Source organism: Anoplolepis gracilipes, chromosome 17 (assembly GCF_047496725.1).
Source record: "Anoplolepis gracilipes chromosome 17, ASM4749672v1, whole genome shotgun sequence".
NCBI lineage: Eukaryota > Metazoa > Arthropoda > Insecta > Hymenoptera > Formicidae > Anoplolepis > Anoplolepis gracilipes.
The window spans coordinates 6972430-6991717 of NC_132986.1; the positions used below are offsets into that span (position 1 = coordinate 6972430).

Consider the following 19288-nt stretch of genomic DNA (forward strand, 5'->3'; position numbering starts at 1 on the left):
ATGAATAGTATTTGCTATTAATAATTTATTTTTCACGAATGGTAACAATATTTTAAATAATGATTGATTCTTTAAAGAATAATTTTGAGTAGAAAAGAGAAAGTTTAATAGAGTTAGAGAAAAAAAAAAGAAATATAACTAAATAATATATTACGTAGTAAAATAATTTATTAAATTTTGTTAGTATATGTATAAGTATAAATAGGAATAATCTAATTTATTATCTATGATTTACATATTAATAATTTATTTTATAATATATATAGGTAATAATAATGTAAACATTAAAATATTCATTTAATATATAATATTTTTTACGTGATTTTATACATTTTATACTATGATTTTATATATGTTTTGTATATTTTTTAAATGTTTTATATATTTTATAATATTAATGCAATAATATTAAAATGTAAAAATTTTTGTATTTTGGAAATCGATAATTTCGTTAAAGTTCCGGTGGCCCTCCAAAAAGTTCTAATAATTAACCTTAATTATTACAGTTCCAAAGTTGATAACAAAAGAGTTATACTACTAAGTTGCGAAAAATATGAAGTTGGCCTCTCGTACCTTCAAGTGCTATTTTCGGTGCTTTAAACGTATCATTTTTTTAAATATTTGATAATGAGGGGCCAACCTCACATACGTCTCTTCCATTCTCGAAACTTTTTAGACACGTATACCGCTTGTCGCAGTAATCCAATGTCGCGGTCGTGACCGCCACCGGCAGCGAATCTATTTCTGTAAATTTCGTGGCGGATAACGAAGGGTAAAGAAGATGAGAGCTGAACGAAAGTGGGGACGTGACGCCGCTTCTCGTCTCTCGTTCTCGCGGTAGCTTATGCCTCTTTGGCTTATAAATTTCTCCCGAGGGTGCACTCCCTCGTCCTTTTCTATCCTGTCCTTTGCTTTTGTCTGGCTTTATCCACGCGGACCAAGACACCTTCCGTCAGGTTTCGCCTATTAAATTTGCGCTCCGCGGACATCTTCGCGCATTGCTACTTAAAGATTCTTCTCACGAACGAAGCGGAAACTCCCATAAGAATTTCACGCTCGCTGCCTCCAAGAGATTTCGCGGCTTTTTCCTTGCCTTCACAGCTTCCATTTTTTTCTCTCCTGCTTTTTTTGTTTCTCACTTTTTTATTCTTCCGATAAAAATCCTTATCGTTTAACGAGATCGCAACGTGTAGAATCTTTCTGATATACGCCATCTTATTTGGAGAAATGCTGATTTTATGTAGGATCAATGATTATTGAGATAGAGTAATTACCTCTTCTACATTTGCATATATGCTTGTTAAGTTCAAACTTTGGTAAATTAGGTAAGCTTGCTAATAAATATTTGTTCTTAGAGCTGTATGAGGATAAAGCTGATGTATCTTTTCATGGAAGCTCATAAATAATTAAGAATTCTGATTCTATTTTTCATAGTTCTATAGTTCTTAACAGTTTAAGCATATAGTTTCTGGCTGTTAAAGAAAATGCCTCAGGAGAAATAAAACGTTAAGTTTACGTACAATGTTCTTAATTCTTATCCATGAAAAATTTTTAGGATACTAAGCGATTTTCGCAACATTGAATAATAGAATATTTTAAAATACCTAAATAATAAATAATACCTAAACAATTAGCTTAACTGATTAAATTTAACTGCATAGCTCGAGTTCTATGCATTGATTTTCACTCTTGCTGCTTTAAGTCAAAGCCTTTCTTGGAAGACGAATTTGCCTGCAGTATTCGAACGTCAAGCCGAAATGACATCTCCTTGAAGATCTATGATTGCGTTCTAAGAACGATTGGAAACTAACAATAAGTCCTTTATTGCTTCCTAACTGTCACGTCGTCTTGAACAACGCCAGATGTTTGGGAAATTCCGAATCGATTTTAATTTCAATTAATTTCATGCAACATTGAGAGATTTGAAAACTGTTATATAAAATAAAAATTTCTATTTGTTTAAGTTAAAATATATATTCTTGTTTTTTGCAATATACCTACACAAAAGATTTCGTTGATTTTGCTCGAGATTGTACAAGTAAAAATATAGATGTATAATGAATATATCGTTGCAAGGGATAAAGCAAGATATAAAACAATGGATAATCCAGATGTTTGCAGTATGATTCTTTCTGGGGTATGATTCCTTAAATATTGGATAAACAGAGGTTGGCACATGGCCGCAGATAAGTCGGCAAGCGTTAAAAAAAGCTGAAAGAGAGATGGTAGCGATAGGTGCGTTGCATTACTGGTGGTTGACAGTTCAATTTTAGATTGCTATAGACATTGCAGAGAGAGAAAGAGAAAGAGAAACTTGTCGTAGCGACTGTTGCAGATCTGTCAGCGATAGTGTAGAGGACTGTCATTTGGAACATGTTGATCGGTTGTCAGTTTCACGTTGTTGACAATCTTTGAAGCTAAACAGAGAGTTTATTGGAAAAATGGAAAATATTTCTTGAAAGTTATATTTGTGTGCGCGAAATTGTTAATAAATAAAAAAATTATATAACTTGATTATTTTCTTATAGTTCTTGTTTGAGAAATTGAAAGCAGTTTTTATTTATCTTTTAATTATTTAGTCTCTATTTATTCTAGCGAACAATATTCGATTTAAAATTTAGATAACATTTGTATAAAATGAAATTTGATTATTTTATTTTTACTTTTATTAATTTGTATGTTTTCGGATAAGTTTAAATAAGAGAGCTAAAGGTCTCTTAAACATCTTGCGAAACAATGCACGAAAGCCATGGCATCTTATATTTTATCTTAAAAATTATTTAAGCGCTAAGGGCTATTTAAAATAATGAAATCTTTTAACTTTTGTGGTTAACTTTTCTGTTAGCGAATATTAGCTCCCGATTTGTTCGCTAGACAAGCTTGAGAAGACGAAGGTTCGAACTATGCAAAAGCGGTGAGATGTTACATCGTGACGAACTTTACACGAGCTTGTGAGTACCATGGTAAAGTAACTTGATGTAACTTCTCTGCTCATCTCTCTCGCAAGATCTTTGACGCCATCTTTTCGTTGGAATCTTCTCTGGGTCTTTCTAAAGCGTGTTGTTCAACATCTGGTGTCTTAATGCCTTATGCATGAGAATTATATTAAAAATATAATTTATGCATATTTTACATAACGTAATTATAATTATGATAAAAATATGAAATATTATTTATCTACATGTATCTTATGAGTGAATATTTCTAAAAATTAATAAGAGGACGAAGCATTTATTTAGTCTAATTGTTCATTTCTTATTTTATTATATTGATTTGATCATATGAGCTTTTTTAGTTATTATGTTTATTTTTTTTAGTGTATTTATGTTCTAACGCTGTCTAGATAACAGATGAAAGGATCATAAAAATTAATGATTAATCTGAATCGTACATATGTATAATTAATTATTTAAATATATTTAAATAATTATATTTTCAAACATTTTAAGAGTGTGAAAAAAAATCCGAGAAGAACTCAAGTAAGTTAGATATTTAACTTTACTCTACGTTTGTATTATAATACGTATATATGAAGTCATTATAATTTTTTAAGTCATTCTTTTGGTTTTCCTCCATCTTTGTGCATCTGTGTGCATTCTTAATATGTCTAGGTTTTTTAATATGTATTGGTTTTATTATCTTTATTATGTCTACTGTATTCCCAGATTTTTTTTTAAAGTGTCCCGAAAGAAAAATTTCTCTTTTGCCGTCTTCCTTGTTATTTATTATGCTTTTATTTGATGTATTCCTTTTCACGAAGTAGATTAAAATGATAGCGACGCGACGACTCTGTCTCAAAACAAGAGAGACAAGATTCTGGCATACCATTTTATTAAAATCTCGAGGCGTCGGACGCGAGTAAATCATCTTCTCGAAGTCGAAACAGTCGTAAAACAAGCCAAAGACGAACGGAGTCGCGTCGCGCCGCGCGTTTAATCAACGAATACAGAAAATTAAAAATTATTAGACTATATTTCTTAAACGATTTCTCTTACAGTCTATGTTTCTCCACATTATTACTTACACACATTGTTAACTATTAAAAATTAATATATATTTATTAATAATTTAGATTATATAAAACACAAAATATTTTCATTTATTTTGAAAATTAATTTTTTTATATGATATTAAGAAAAAAATAACTTATTAAAATTTCTGTAGGCAGTATTTTAGTGATCAGTATTTTAAATTATAAAAGTTGAAAAGTATTACGTTATATGGAATAAACTCAGAAGGAACGCCTAACAATATTTCGGAAAATGTGTCCTATTTTGTTGGATATTTGATGCAGGATTGCATTCAAAAACATTACTGGAATATCTTGAATCTACTACCTTCAGTCTCAAGATTTGAAAATGTTTCTTGTTATATAGAAAAATATTCGATGATATCTGGAATTTTTTCCCAACTTTTTAGTTTTTAATTATTTTAAGTCGAAATATTAATATTTTAATTTTTTTTAAGTCAAATCTATTAAAATTAACTGGGAAATAAGATTTTTTCAAATCGGTATTGAAACTTGATTTGTACTAAAACAATATTGAAATTTTTGAAATTCGCTTTTACTTGAGAAAAACAAATATATCTATCATAGATATCTAATCGATGAGAATAATTTTTTATCTTACAGTTTTCCGATTTCTCAAAGAGCATTTTTAAAATATATGTTGAATATCAATCTTTTACGGATCTACACTCTATTTACGGATCCACCTCCCCCGACCACGAAAGGGTTGAACTCACAGACTCACTTTATCCATATTTAAATAGCTTTCGCCCCTTCGTTCGTATCATTTCGCTGAGCTTTTCCAGCAAGTAATCGCAATTCTGGGATTTTACAGGATCTGTCACGTTTTATGCGCTTCTGTCCCGTGTAGCGGTTATTCTAGATACCGATACTGATTCGAAATTTCATATGATTATTGATTAAAAGATATCGGAGAAGTTACAATAATAATTTTAATATTTTCTTGAATTCTTGATATCGAAATAATACATGAAAATATGTATAGTTACATAGTATAAACATTTTAATAATAATCAGAACAGTATAATTAATCATTATATTTAATGTAATAATAAAATATCAGTTATATTTTTATTTTTATAATACTTTAAAAAAATATTTATTTTTTAATTTTTATTTTAATATAAAAATATTACATACACACACACACACACATATACATATATATATATATATATATATATATATATATATATATATATATATATATATACATAGTTTATGTGATCATGAATGTGTATCAATTTTTTATGAATTTTTATTTGATCTTTTCAATGAATAGCAGCAAAATTTTTTTGGCCGAGATTATTGAGATCGTCTTTTCACCTTCTCATAACGGCATTCGATCGAGTGTCAACATCACCTCTTGCATACATATGATCGCATCTAATATCTTTACCTAGAACCGTCAATTCGATTTCTCTTTTACTTGTGTATCGTCTTATTATCTTTTTGTTTTTTCGATGCCTTATTAGTACGTGCACAAAATACTATAAATTTTTTTATCAACGAGTAACATTTAATTCTATTTATTTTTTATTTTTTGATTGCAAATTACTGATTACTTGATTATATTTTTTTTTATTTGTCGATGCTTGTAACATCAAAATTTAAATAATTTCATGTTTTAATTAAGAAAAGTATTGTTATTTCGCATGAGTTTCATAATCTCTAAGCCAAAGACTCATTAATTTGGTCAAATCGAGTTAATTACAGTAGTGAACTTTTATATGGAATACACATCGTAGTCGCGCCGGCTATCGTAGTCATTAACTAAAGTTTGCATTGTTCCCCATTATGTCGTATACGCGACAAGGAGTAAGAATGGGAAACAAACAGCAAGCAATAAGCAAACGATCGCTTTAAAATCTCGTAATTAAATATGTATTTTGCCAATTAAGGCTTAAATTAAATTAATGTTTAAAGCTGATACAACCTTTATTTATCAAAGGTTATTTTTATAATTCATCAATTCATTACTTACTTCTATTTTTAAAATCCATTTTGCAATAAGTTTTTTATTTAGGTGTATTATATATTTTTTCAAAACAATATTATCAACAACTCTCTTGCTTTCACAATTTAAAAAAAAAGATTATAATTTTAAGCATAAAAAAATTGTTTAATAACCTCTTATAATATATATTCTATATTTCATACATTATATTATTTTTTTTGTTTATTATATGTATTAATATTATTATTTAAGTTACACTTCTCAAAAATTATGTTGGGATGCTTAATTGTTGTTACATAGTCTCTTCTCACATGAAAGGAGCTCTATTTTTTCGAAACCCTTCCGTTCTTGTTGTCGGTTAAATTGGACAATGGCTGTTTTGCTGTGGTGACAGATTGTGCCGATCCACCGACATGCATCGACGACGATAAATACGAATACGTGTAATTACGCGATTTCGTGATATAACTGTTAAGAGAGAAGACAATCGAACTTGTGAGATCATTTTGCATACATTTTATCGTAAATTAATGAGTTTATATTAAATATTTTATATTAATATTTTATATTAAATATTTTTTAATCAAAAAATTTACGTATCTATGTGAATTTTTTTATCTTATTTTTAAAAAATTAAGTTTTTAATACAGAAATTGATAGTATTGTTCGTTTGTAGTATGTGAGAAATATTTGCATTGTATACGTACGGATTATAAAATACGTTAGGAATATTGAAAATACTTATGATGGATAGCTAGAATTTATTTATTGCTTTTTGATTAAGAAGTAACTGCGACACGTATTTTATCTATATTTGATAATACTCGACGAAGATTGGAGTTCAAGAAACTATCGATCGGCGGTTGTTATCTCTATCACACATAAGATTCTAATGGCAATTAGCAAGCGTACGAATCACGTTTTCGTCGCAGTTTGCTATTAGTTACCTCTCCGCCGTCTTATCAAAACGTCTTTGTCTGCGTTAATTTACGCTGCTGCATGTGGAGTCGAACTTTACTCTTCATAGAAAAATATGAATTTTAAATAATAACAATTTAAAATAATAACAATAATTTACGTAAGTAAATTAAAATAAATTCTTTTTTGGTATATTTTTCATTATGCTCATATTAACATATATTTATTAAACATTTTAGTAAAGATAATAGCTTCTATTTAAAGTTGAAACCTTAATTTCTTTCACAATTATAACACGACAAAAGTAATCGTCTTTAGATTATTTTTTAATGACAGCTTCTTTGCACAAACAAAAACTTTTTGAAACTAAGCGAAAGTGCCATTATCGGTAACTATATATGTTTGTTAAGTATTTAGCGAGAAAGTCTTTTATTAGCGTAATGAAGATAACTTTTATCACAACTTTTATCATTTTATTACTGAAAACCGTTGGACAGATATGTTCGTTTAATTTTCATAATTGAATCAAATATCAAACAAAAAAGCGGTGATATGAGGGAGAAAAAGAATGAGAGTAGCGTCGAACTCAATTTGCATGGTATATGCTCGAGTTGGTATATCTCTCGCCGAGAGATACGTACTTTTTTATTCGGAGCCTCTCGTCCTTTCAGTAGGACCTCGGCATTCCTAGCGCGTCCACACCTTCGTCCTCGTTCCCGCGTATCCCTGGACGTCGCTTTCAATTAGACGATGCATCGTGAACGGTCGAGGGCCACGACTGTAGGACGAAGAGAAGGGCTCTTCGGGACCACTCCTCTTCTCCCGATGGACTCGTTCGTTGGTGGAATCGAAAACGCGCCCCGCGAAAACAACCGTCTCCCCGCGGATTTGCAAAAGCCATGTAGGGCAGAAAAGGGAAGCAGGGTCGGATTTTTGCAAGTCTCACGTTTAGTGCAAAATTTGGTTGTTTGATTTTCAAATTTGCTCAAAATTATATGATTTTTTATTTGACAAAAATAAAACTTGGAATTCCAAAATCAATCATGTTGCCAGTAAAATGAGTAATACGATTATAAATTTGTAGATTTTTTCACTTTTTTTAAAGATATTGTAAAGTAAAAATTATGAAATTGTCATAAAATTGTTTATTATAATTGTTATGTCTCAATCTCATTTACATTAAATTTTACTTCGTAAAAATTCAAATTTCTCTTAATAAAATTTAAGAATATTAATATAAAGATTAGTGTAAAAGAAAATATTTTCTTTATATAAGAATGTCTTATGTATAATGAAAGATATATTTTTATACAATTTTCTAATAATTTTAATCTTTACGTCTCAGAGAAAATACACAGATTCGGCCCTGTGAAAAGGTCGAAATGGGTGTGCCCTTTAGATCCGTGAATAATCCTTGTTAGACCTTTTCCTCATTCGTCCTCTTGTTAGATCACAATCCGGAATACAAAGGAAACAGACCCTTGTCTTTTCCCTTTAAATCTACTGTAATTATTTGATTTTAGCGCTCATTCGTCTGTGGAATGTCTTTCTCGTTAATTTCTATGACTGATGTATCCAAATCTCTGTTGCAGGGATCAAGAAAGAGAAACATGGAATCCTTCGTTGCATCGTGAATTGGTGAGTTATCTTTATCATGCGCTCAGAAATTTGTTACTAGTAATTCTATGAAGGCAATTATGCAATTATATCGTAAGATAATATTAGACTATATGCTTGATATGACATTTGAGTTTGACAAATTAAATTGCGAATAAGGATAAAAAATAAAGTTAATACATAATATAGTTTTAATATATTCGGAAAATACAAATTTATTTGATATATCATGAAACACACTTTTTTTACAATAATGAAGTAAGTAGAAAAATCAATTAAAATTCTAGAAGGTTTCGAATGTTAATAAATTTTCATAATTTATAAGAGTTATCGATTAATGCAAAGACCAATCTCGAATATCAGTAAATGGATCATTATTGAACGATGCTCCGAACTTGACGTAATGTGGAGTAACGTTATCATTTTGCGAGTAATTAATTGTCGACTGACAGGGATTATTAGAAGCGACACGCGAAAGATTTCGCGGCGACACTTTGGACGTGCTCATCGAGCTTGTAATTAAAGCCAGGGCTTGCATCCCTGTAATGAACGACGGTACATGTATCTTGACGTCATTGATCGTTATCGTGCGAGAGCACGCTTTTCAAAGAAAGAGCTTTTGAAATACTAAAATCGATATTGTGTAATATCTATACTTCTATTCTAATTTTTTAATTTATTTTTATAAATTTATTTTTTTAAATAATTAAAAAGTAAATTGTATAAATAATTATTTTGCCTCTATATAAGAAAACATACATACCAGCTTAACGCAAAAATTCGTACTTTGCTAAATTCTCTTTTAATACTTTATTTTATCTTTATTCTTAATTTTATAATAAATATTTTTCTGAACCGATAATATGTATATTTGCAAACTCGTTGTATAGTGTCATATATGTCTAATAGTAGGGATAGAAATAAATTCTTAATTTTTACAAAATAATTTTAGATATTATTTCGGCTGAAGCAATTTTTTCGACGATAATTATGATTGTAAAATTTGTATAATAGATTGCTTTTGTACTTTGAACTAATTAATTAATGAAACCATTTCATCAAGCTCGAGACATCTCGGTTCGTTTCTTAATTAATAGAACTAATCAAGCGCTTTGCGAATAAAAAGCGAAAGGTGCTCCAAAGTTCTATGAAACAACGTGTTCGTCTACCTTTAAATTGGATTATTTCTCTTTTATATCCCACTTTTTGTCTTTTTTTTTTTCTTTTTTTTTTTTTTTTTAAGTGGAGCTTTGCCTTTATCATACGCGGCCGTTCCTAATTAGCTAACACAATCGCATTGATCGAATCAGCGACAGCGACGTTTATTTTTTTATCGTGCTTGCTTTATATCAAAAAGAGGATCTATTATGATTTTTTTTAACGTTTTTGTACTGTTTAATTACTGAAGAGTGCATAGGTTATATCGAAACATTATTGGAATTAATTGAGATAATTAGAAATTATTATTAATGATTATTAATTTAATAGTTATCTGATTATTTAATGAAAAATTATCTAATGAAAATTATTAATGAAAAATTATCTAATGAAAATTATTAATGAAAAAATATAATTTTTATATTTTGTGTGAATAGTGTTGCAATGTCATAATTACTTTAATTAATTCTGCAGGAGACATTCATAATTAAAAATCACGTAAGTGTATAAACAATATTTTGTCTTTGTTTATTATTAAGTTGCTAAGAATTTTTTATGTGGAAAAATATTTTGAAATAAGAAATTTTCAATTATTGGAGATAATTAAAATGATATTATATACTATAAATATTACATTTATTTTATTTTTATAATTATGCTTTAACGACAGGTTTTTTAAAATTTAATTTTTAGCGTGATATATTTTGTAATAATATTATAATAATTAGACCGTTTTATTTTTTGCTTATTTAATAATTGTTTAAGTACATTTATTATTGAAGAATGATAACTGAAAGTATACACACAGACATACACACAATTATCTTTATTAATTTTACATTTTTATCTGAAAATTTCATTGGTGCCAATTCTTGTGAACGCTTAAATATTAAAATCTTCTCGTACTAAAATTAGATTTCCAATTATTTTATTGAATCTTAATTATATTATCAAAAAGATTTGTATGTAATTTATTGGATGAAAAAATCTCTTGCATTGCTAAAAATCACGTAGAATCATGTCTTTTCTAATTGTTGAAAAATGCAGCGCGACACCGATGGGCCATTAGCCTGCGTTTCTTCGGGGCCGAGAAGAAGAGTTTTCGCGCAAGCGCAAACCCGTGTCGACCGTAATGGGAATGGTTATGGATTTTCGGGCTCCGCGACCTTCGCGTGTCGACCCACACGCTCCTCCTCGCGCTCTGCATATTGTCACTGGCGTTGCTCGAAACGCTGGGGCACACCACCTCGCGAAAAACCCCCAGCGCTTCCGCTCGGATGAGCGGAGTTTCTTGCTCCCCGCGGTTCAACCAATCGCACGGTCTATTCTCGGACCTATTTTACCGTTGATCGGACCAATTTTATCCATTGAAACGATAGCCGTTTTCGTGATAATATTTCTCATATAATGATATAATGGATGCCCCGTGATTCGTGAGCTTAATTTTAATAATACCTTTGATTGAATTTCAATTCCATAGAAATAAGATATCAATACTTTTCGGAATTATAAAGCGGCTGGAAAGGAAGAGTTCTTTAACAATTCAATTTAAAAAATAAGTAGCTTAATTACAAAATGCTAGTATATATCTATTGAGATAATAATGACTTTTAATATTTTCAACAAAAGAAAACATCTTTTTTAAATTAAGAAATTAAATTAGAAAATTAAATTAAAGAATTTATTATTAGAATCAAAATTATCAACCGTATGAGACTTTGTATAATTTTTGACACAAAAATTAAGGGCGATGACTATTTGCTGCAACTTCAAAATCGTTATTATAATGTGGCAGATTTGCTTGAATAATTTTACACAAATTTACCGTATTTTATACTACTTTTCTTTACAAAAAGCAGCGTCACATTTAGCAATTTAGCTGCACATTTAGTTGTTTGTACAATTCTACATCGTATTTAAATAACATTTAATACCAGAGATTTTATATTAGAGATCTATATCATTATATAATATACTTGTTTTATTTATATGACATCATCTCATAAAATGACGAACTCTGTCATTTTATTCTATATATAGATAAAGAAAACCATATTTAACACTTTACTGTAAATAACCAACGCTAGAGTTCGCGCTCGCATATCCCGGTGCCATTCTTGAACGTGTATCAAGAGAGCGTTGATGAATGGGATCGATGGAATAAACGCAAAAATATGAAATATGAAAGGAGGCATTCATATACTCTAAAAGGTTGTTTTTTTCTACACATTTACTCCGCTTTTGCTTGTTTTATGCACTTTATATATATATATATATATATATATGTATGTATGGATGTATATATGTATAATATTTTGAATAATCTGAATGATGTCAGGAAACGTGTTTACTTTTGTGGTTTACACCGTCCCAACACGCCTCGCTCGTTCGCCCTTTGCTTTGCTTTCTCGTCAATGTTTGATCTGCTTGCATCGCAACATGTTATTCCCCTTTATGCTGAATTTCGTTTATTCACGGTGTTGTATTATTGATGATTCGTAGCTATCTCTTAGAAAGACGAAGGGCTTAACGCAATAACGTAGAGAAATGGCGAAATTGCAGTGAAGGAAAGTTGAGGAGTATTAAGTAACTACCAGGGGCAAATCTGACCCTAACACAGTTTTGGAAAGTTTCAAGAAGGGACAGAAGCTTGTTTTAGTTTATTATCCTTTTAGTGGTTCTCATAACTTTGCGGCTATTTTTATTTATTACGAAAATATAAGTGACACAAGTTTTTAGCTTGCTTTTCAACTTGTTCAATTTGTAACATTTTTATTAAAAGAGCAGAATCTTTATGAAAAGGAACGCGCACATATATTATAAATATTCAATGTTCTATCATTAATGTGAGTATTTTATAAATTGCAGCAAAGAGATATAAAAAGTTGTTTTATTTTCGAACCTCGTACACATTCGATTATGTTGATGATACACTTTTCCAGAGCTTTTACAAACGATCAAAATATTATAAAATAGCAATTTACAAGCTGCCCTTACATTCTGATAGCTCGAAAAATGCATGCAAAATTAATATGTATTGATTTTAAATTAAATTTATCGCGTAATTGTCAGAACTTACCAATATTAAGATATCAAAACGTTTAGAGTCAAAATTTGAAGTATTGCGATAAAACTTACATTTAATTAAATTTCCACGAAGAAAAAAACGACATTGCTCTCTCCGAGAAATCTATATTTGGAAAAGATACTATCATGAATATTTATTACATATCATTCAAGTTGTGTCTCGTCGAGGAAGGTGCACACATGCTGACGTTCTTGCGACTCCGCGAATATGATTGACACTGCGGTTGGGTGGTTTTCTCTTCCGAGGGTTTGATGGGACTTTATAAACGGTCCGAGCACTTCTGGAACAGCTATCGTCCGTAAATACCCTCTGGGGCCGCATCACTCGGAGTCTCATAAACTCCGAAGTCTTGTAATGACTTCACTCGCACGACGTCGATGAGAATCGGCTCACACTCTCTCAGGGGGTGGCTCCCCTGAGGGGAACACGCTTGATTTGCAACATGATGAAATAAAAACTGATATGAATCTATGGCGAGAGAGACGGTTTTCATCGTCGTTGTTGCCGTTTCTTTCGAGATTGTTTGTTGAATGCTGAGATGAGAGTAGTAAAGTAATTTCTTTGTAAAGGAAGACTTTACTAAAGGAATATAAATGCGTGGGGGGATGAGACGTTGGCGTGAAAAAAATTCCCGTTGGATAGCATTCGCCTACTGAGAATTCTATTGCGTTCGACTCACGTTCACTTTTATCGACCCTATATAACGACATGGTCATTTTAATCCGGTTTTGAATCGAGTCATCACCGTTCACGGTTGCAAAAATATAAAGACGTGGATCAATCGCGTTTCGCAGACGTCAGATAATCGAGTTAACTAAAATTAACAGATTATCTTTTTTCTTTCAAATGTCCATTTTAATAAATACCATAAAATATGAAAAAGTAATTAAATGTTTTGAATCTCATTGTTGATTAGAAAACGCATATTTCATCACATGTTCAATTTTTATATTCCTAGGAATGCATTTTTTAATAATTTAAACAATCGATCGAAGATACATAACAGCACATGTATTCTGTCCATATTCCATGGAAGTACATATATAACCATTAAAGAGTTAAGTGTCCAAAAACAGTCCGCGTTCTCATCCCGTTATCTATCATCTCTCTGTAATTTATCTCTCTTTTTCGCTTGAAGTAAAAACATGAAGTCACATCTGGCGAGATGTCGGGAATTTTTCTCACGAGCGCGGAAGCAGTCGAGCGTACGAGGATCGAAGGTGTCTGCAAGTATATTCGCGGAGTGCATTCGGTGAATGGCAGGTGCAGTGTGGTGGGGGAAGGGAGACGGAATTATCTCGCGCGACTCTCGTATCAGCGTTTCAATTTTCCGCAAGTGGCAGCGTACATCCGGTGCGTGCGCGAGACTCTCACCCCATGTTTCGCCCTTGGCGAAACGAATCTCGTCTCGATCGCACAATCGCGATTCATAGAGCTGGGAGGGAGCTGTTGTGTAAAATATGCGGGAATGCACTTCGAAGAAATTGTTGCAATCAAATTCTTACTGATTCTATCCGATAGAATTCGGACAAGAAATCTAATTTGGAATCTTTGGCTGTTAAAGTACAGATGCATTAAATATTAGTTTATGTAAAAAATAAGATTTATATTATTTTATAAACGGTAAAATATTTTCATCAAAATTAAAAGCACGCCTTAGTAAGCTTTTACTAACATATGCACGTTGGACATCGATATTTATTAAAATTGGAATTTATTAATTTATCGAAACGATTGCTTAAATATACTACAATAAAATGATCATTTACTAAAATTAATATTGAATATGACTTATAGAGTTCTGATCATCAATCTAATTAAAAAATATGACATATTTCTACAGATATGCACATATGTCTCTTGTTTATTATTAATTATATTATATTTGAAAAAACAGTATAGTAATAAATCATGTAATTAATAAAACACTCAATTTTCAAACGCTTGCGAAATTTTTGCACAGGAATTTTTAAATAGATGGATTCGAAATGAATAGATGAAACTTGTTGATAAAATATGTGATTAGAATAAAACAAAAACTATTATAAAAATCAATTGAAATAAGTTAAAAATAATGAATAGGAGGAACGCTGCAAATCAGGAAGAATTTTATTAATATTAAATTAATTGTTAATGTTCGCAAAATTTCGTTTGAAAATTTTTTTTATAAAAGAAAAATTTGTGTATAACAATGGATCTGATCAGAATCAAAGTAAAAACGAAAAACAAGGAATTCAGTGTCCGAGCATGAGTATACTTCGATCACTGATATGTCAAGTCGACTTACATGATCGTCTTTTTTCACTGTCAAGCGAGTTTTACGATTTAGTAGGTCACATGATAGAAACCGAGGACTTCTCGAGTAGGTACGCGTGTTCACGCGATATTGCGAGCACGCAGCGGGAGAAAGTGTTCTGGTATCGCGATTACGACGGCGCTGTATCCGTTTAATGATATTTGTGTGCGTGTGTGTATGTGAAAGCTACACGCCGAGGATGATCCGGTGGTTGAAAGCCAGGCTGCGGTACTCTGCGGCAATGCGCGTCGCCATCTTGCTTTATCGATCTCGTTGCTTACCCTTCGTCCTCGTCCTCTTCAGCCATCCAGCCCGTTGTTCGTTCACTCATTCTGCTTCCCAACCTTCGTTGTGCAATTCTCTTTTTCTTTTCTGCTTTTTCTTCTCTCTATGTTCGTTCAACCCCGCGCATGCTTCTTTTCCGCTTTTGTTCCGCCGGATTATTTGTCCCTGCAAACTCGCGCGCACGAGCATCATTAACAACTTCAGCTACACCATATTTGTCAAATTTCGTAAAAAATTTTACGTGCGTTTGTTATCTAAGAAAGAAAATATTATCCGAGAGAAATATCCGTTATTTTTTATGCTGAAGATAAGGAATTTTTGAGATTTTAATATTAAATATTTGTTTTACAGTTTTTAACAATAAGTTAAAGTGTATGTTAAAATTCTTGAAGCGTATGTATATTGGTTTAATTTTTCATTTTATTACCTACGTTCTTAAAATTCAATTTGCTGAAAGCTTTTAGCTTTCAATTGCTACTAAAAACTGTTAGTATCTATTTTGAAACAATGATCATTTTTCTTAATTCGAAGCTGTAGTATCAAGAAATGTTCTAAAACATACTATATAAAGAATGAACTGAGATATCGTTTGTTTCAATATATTGACAGTATTCTTTCAAAGTACTAGCGATAAAATATATTTAATATTTTTATTATATTTTTTTTATACTTTTAATGAAAATTGAAACCAGGGTAACAAAAATTTATTTATTCCTTGTTTAATTGGATTATTGTAGTTCTTTTAATTTTGGAATCAATTATAACAAAAATTGAATATGAAATTAAAAGTTTTGTTTGAATGTGTGTGTATATATGATTGAGATTATCGAATTTATTTTTAACATTCACTTATAGATTCGGGAAATTTTTATGATTATGCATTATTAATTTCAAAATTCAACAATTATATTCCGGCTTTTCCAATAATCAATCGTATCCAGTTTTAGACTACTATTTTATTTAGTTCTTCTTCCATTAATATTCCATCCAGCTTTCATAAAGCGGGAACAGCGTTCGAACCCCTTCATGCACAAGCGCGCCTTTCCAGCGGAAGGATGTCGTTCGCGATTCAAGTCATGCACGTCGCGCGCGCTTCATTAATTAATAAACATTCCCTCGTCAGCGCAGAACGAAGCCCGGAAGAGCCACTCGGCTGACGATACCCTCTCGCGTGCACTCGTTTGCAATTAATCGTCGCCACGGTGCAACCGCAAGATGAATGTGAATTAATAATAAAGTCTCGCGATGATGATCCATAATTCTTGTTTGAGAAAACGCGGCCAGAACAAGTCACTAATTAGACAAATTTTTGTCATTGCGCAAAGATAAAAATAAAATCTCTTTTTTTTATATATATATATATATATATTTGGAATGAAATTATAATAATTTAATAATTCGAATGTGATATGGAATTTAGAGTTAATGAAATGAATGAAATATTTCATTATTCTATTTATCTTAATTTTTTATTAATTTTAATTTTGATATAGAAAATATAAGATATTAGAATAAAAGTGTTCTTGATAAAATTGATGAATCTATTGTACAGATAATGTTTCATGATTTACGCATGATTACTATGACAATAATAATTAGAAGGTAAATGTTTTCCGTCGTAGATGAATTTCCTTCAGAGATGGAAATGGATGAAAAGGATTTTAGGAACCCTTGAGGGCGGCTCACGTGATCGCGGAGGAATGTAATAACGATGACTAGTGACTATTATTAACACGATAACGACTCCCATGCGTTGGAAACGAACGCGCAATTACGCGAGCATTTACGAGCGCGAAGCTCGATACAAATTGCCTAGGGCAAATCCTACGTAGTAGTTTAGTTTCTGTAATCGTGAGCGATGGACAATATCTAATTGGTAAATCTGACCGATATATAAAAGGAGCATCAAATACATTATGAATCTCGCGAATTATTATTTATTTAGCAGCGAAATCATCTTAAAAGCGGGAAAATAGCACTTGATTTTTTGAAACCACGCAACAATACATTTGTAAAATTATTATTTTACTTTATATAATTCAAATAATATACATAACTATTATTACAAAAACTTTTCTGACCTTTCATAATATATATGTATATATATATTTTTATAAATTGTGTAGGAGAATTGGTTTGTTTTAATTGATCATTCTATGCGAGTTTTATGTTTCCCTCTTGATGAAAAGACTAGACCCAAACATATCGGCTTGGAATCTAATCTCGACGATGAAGAGACATTTATTTGAATTCCCGGGAAAGAACAAATAAAAAAACGTAATCGAAAGCTTGACCGAGAAGACCGAACTTTGTCCAAACTTCGTGTAACTCTGTAAGCTTCTTATTGTCAACGTTCAACGATTCGATCTTACGCTTAAATTTGGTTTTAGTTCGATCTGATTTGGTCTGGGTTCTGCATCCAAGACGTCCGAGCATAGAAATACTTTCACAGTATTAGTATTTTTTTATTTAAAAGAGTTTTTACAGCTGTCGGTTAACATTGAAAATCAAATGCTGACTGTGCTATTATAATAGAAAGAAAAATAGAAATAGCTTTTTTATTATAAAAATATTTTGTGCTTTAGAATAGCATCTTAATAAGTGGATTATGGTGTATCTTTAATAATAATAAATAAATATATATAAATATAAATTTATATATTTAATATAAATATATACATTTTATTCTTTAATATTAATATTAATTTAATATTAATTTTCAATGTGTTTTAAATTTTGCTACGTAAAAAGTAAACTCGAGAAATTGTATTTTTTTGATGGATTAATTTTTTTACATATCGTACATTGCAGACAAATATTTTAAATTATTTTATTATATTAAAATTATTAAATACATTTGACTGAAACATAAACTAATTGTGAGATTTTTAAGATAACGACCTTAGACGTTTTAGTCTAACAATGATAATATTATAATAATAAAATCTTATTCTAATAGTAATGTTTTATAAATGGACACAATATGTTTTATAATCGGCACAATATGAGATTTTGTCACATTGTCTCTTCGAAAGCCACGCTTTCAATGATTCTGCGACATCCAATCTCCTTGATTGATATCATAGAGCTTGAAGGGCTTAATGCCAAGGATCATCCATAATAGCGATGTCCGACAAGATCATTTTCGCTGGGCGTAGAGCTACCGTTAAATTTCGGGGATGTGCGCCTCTCTGCTCTCACTTACTGTGATGTAGACCGGTCAAATTGGTAGTTCCCCAAGGACTATCAAGGGGGAGAATGCCGAGACGTAGTTCGACAGACAGGGAAGGCAGGGGAGGAAAAGGGGAGGGGAAGTGTGATGGAGAGAAGAGAGCCCTGCGTAAGGAATCTGCTGTGGCATCCGCCAGATCTCACGGTTAACGCGTGTCGACGCGATAGGGATCGTTAGCCGCAGTATGCCAGACAATAATAAACAGCAGCCTGTCACCGTCGCCGCCACCGTCATATCCGAGCGTGTCAATGTCGCCATAATAACCGACAGGTGGTCCGTGTAATCGCGACGCTCACTCTCTCTACCGAAAAACGATTGACAGTGAGAATCGCGACAATTCGTAATAACGACAAGATGAAATCTTATTTTATATTTTATTAGAGAGAAATTAGAATAATTATACATGTATTATTAATCTTCTGCGGTGCGAGATAATTATCAGGAGTAAAATGACATTGATTACTGCTTTTAATTTAGTTTTAGGAGCGTCGCTTCACGAGATAACTATTTGTCATCGAATTTTATAATGGAAAGTAAAATTTAATCTTTAAAAATTAGTAAAGATAATACACAAATTTGATTCATATAAATTATAATATAATGTAATTGTTAAATTGAGTAAATATAATTTATAAATGATTTGTATGCATTTTGCAGTATTTAGGAAAATACGTATATAAAATTTTTATAAATTTTCATCTCTACGC

At 31.0% G+C, this 19288-nt stretch overlaps 1 protein-coding gene across 2 annotated transcripts in view; it reads left to right on the forward strand.

Annotated features, from left to right (window-relative positions):
• Bsk (mitogen-activated protein kinase dJNK) overlaps positions 1-19288 on the forward strand; it is a 148408-nt gene that overhangs the window by 8546 nt on the left and 120574 nt on the right. For both annotated transcript variants that reach the window (XM_072909905.1, XM_072909907.1), the window contains exon 2: positions 8498-8543. The gene's annotated coding sequence lies outside the window, so the exon portion shown is untranslated. The remainder of the gene's footprint in view (positions 1-8497; positions 8544-19288) is intronic.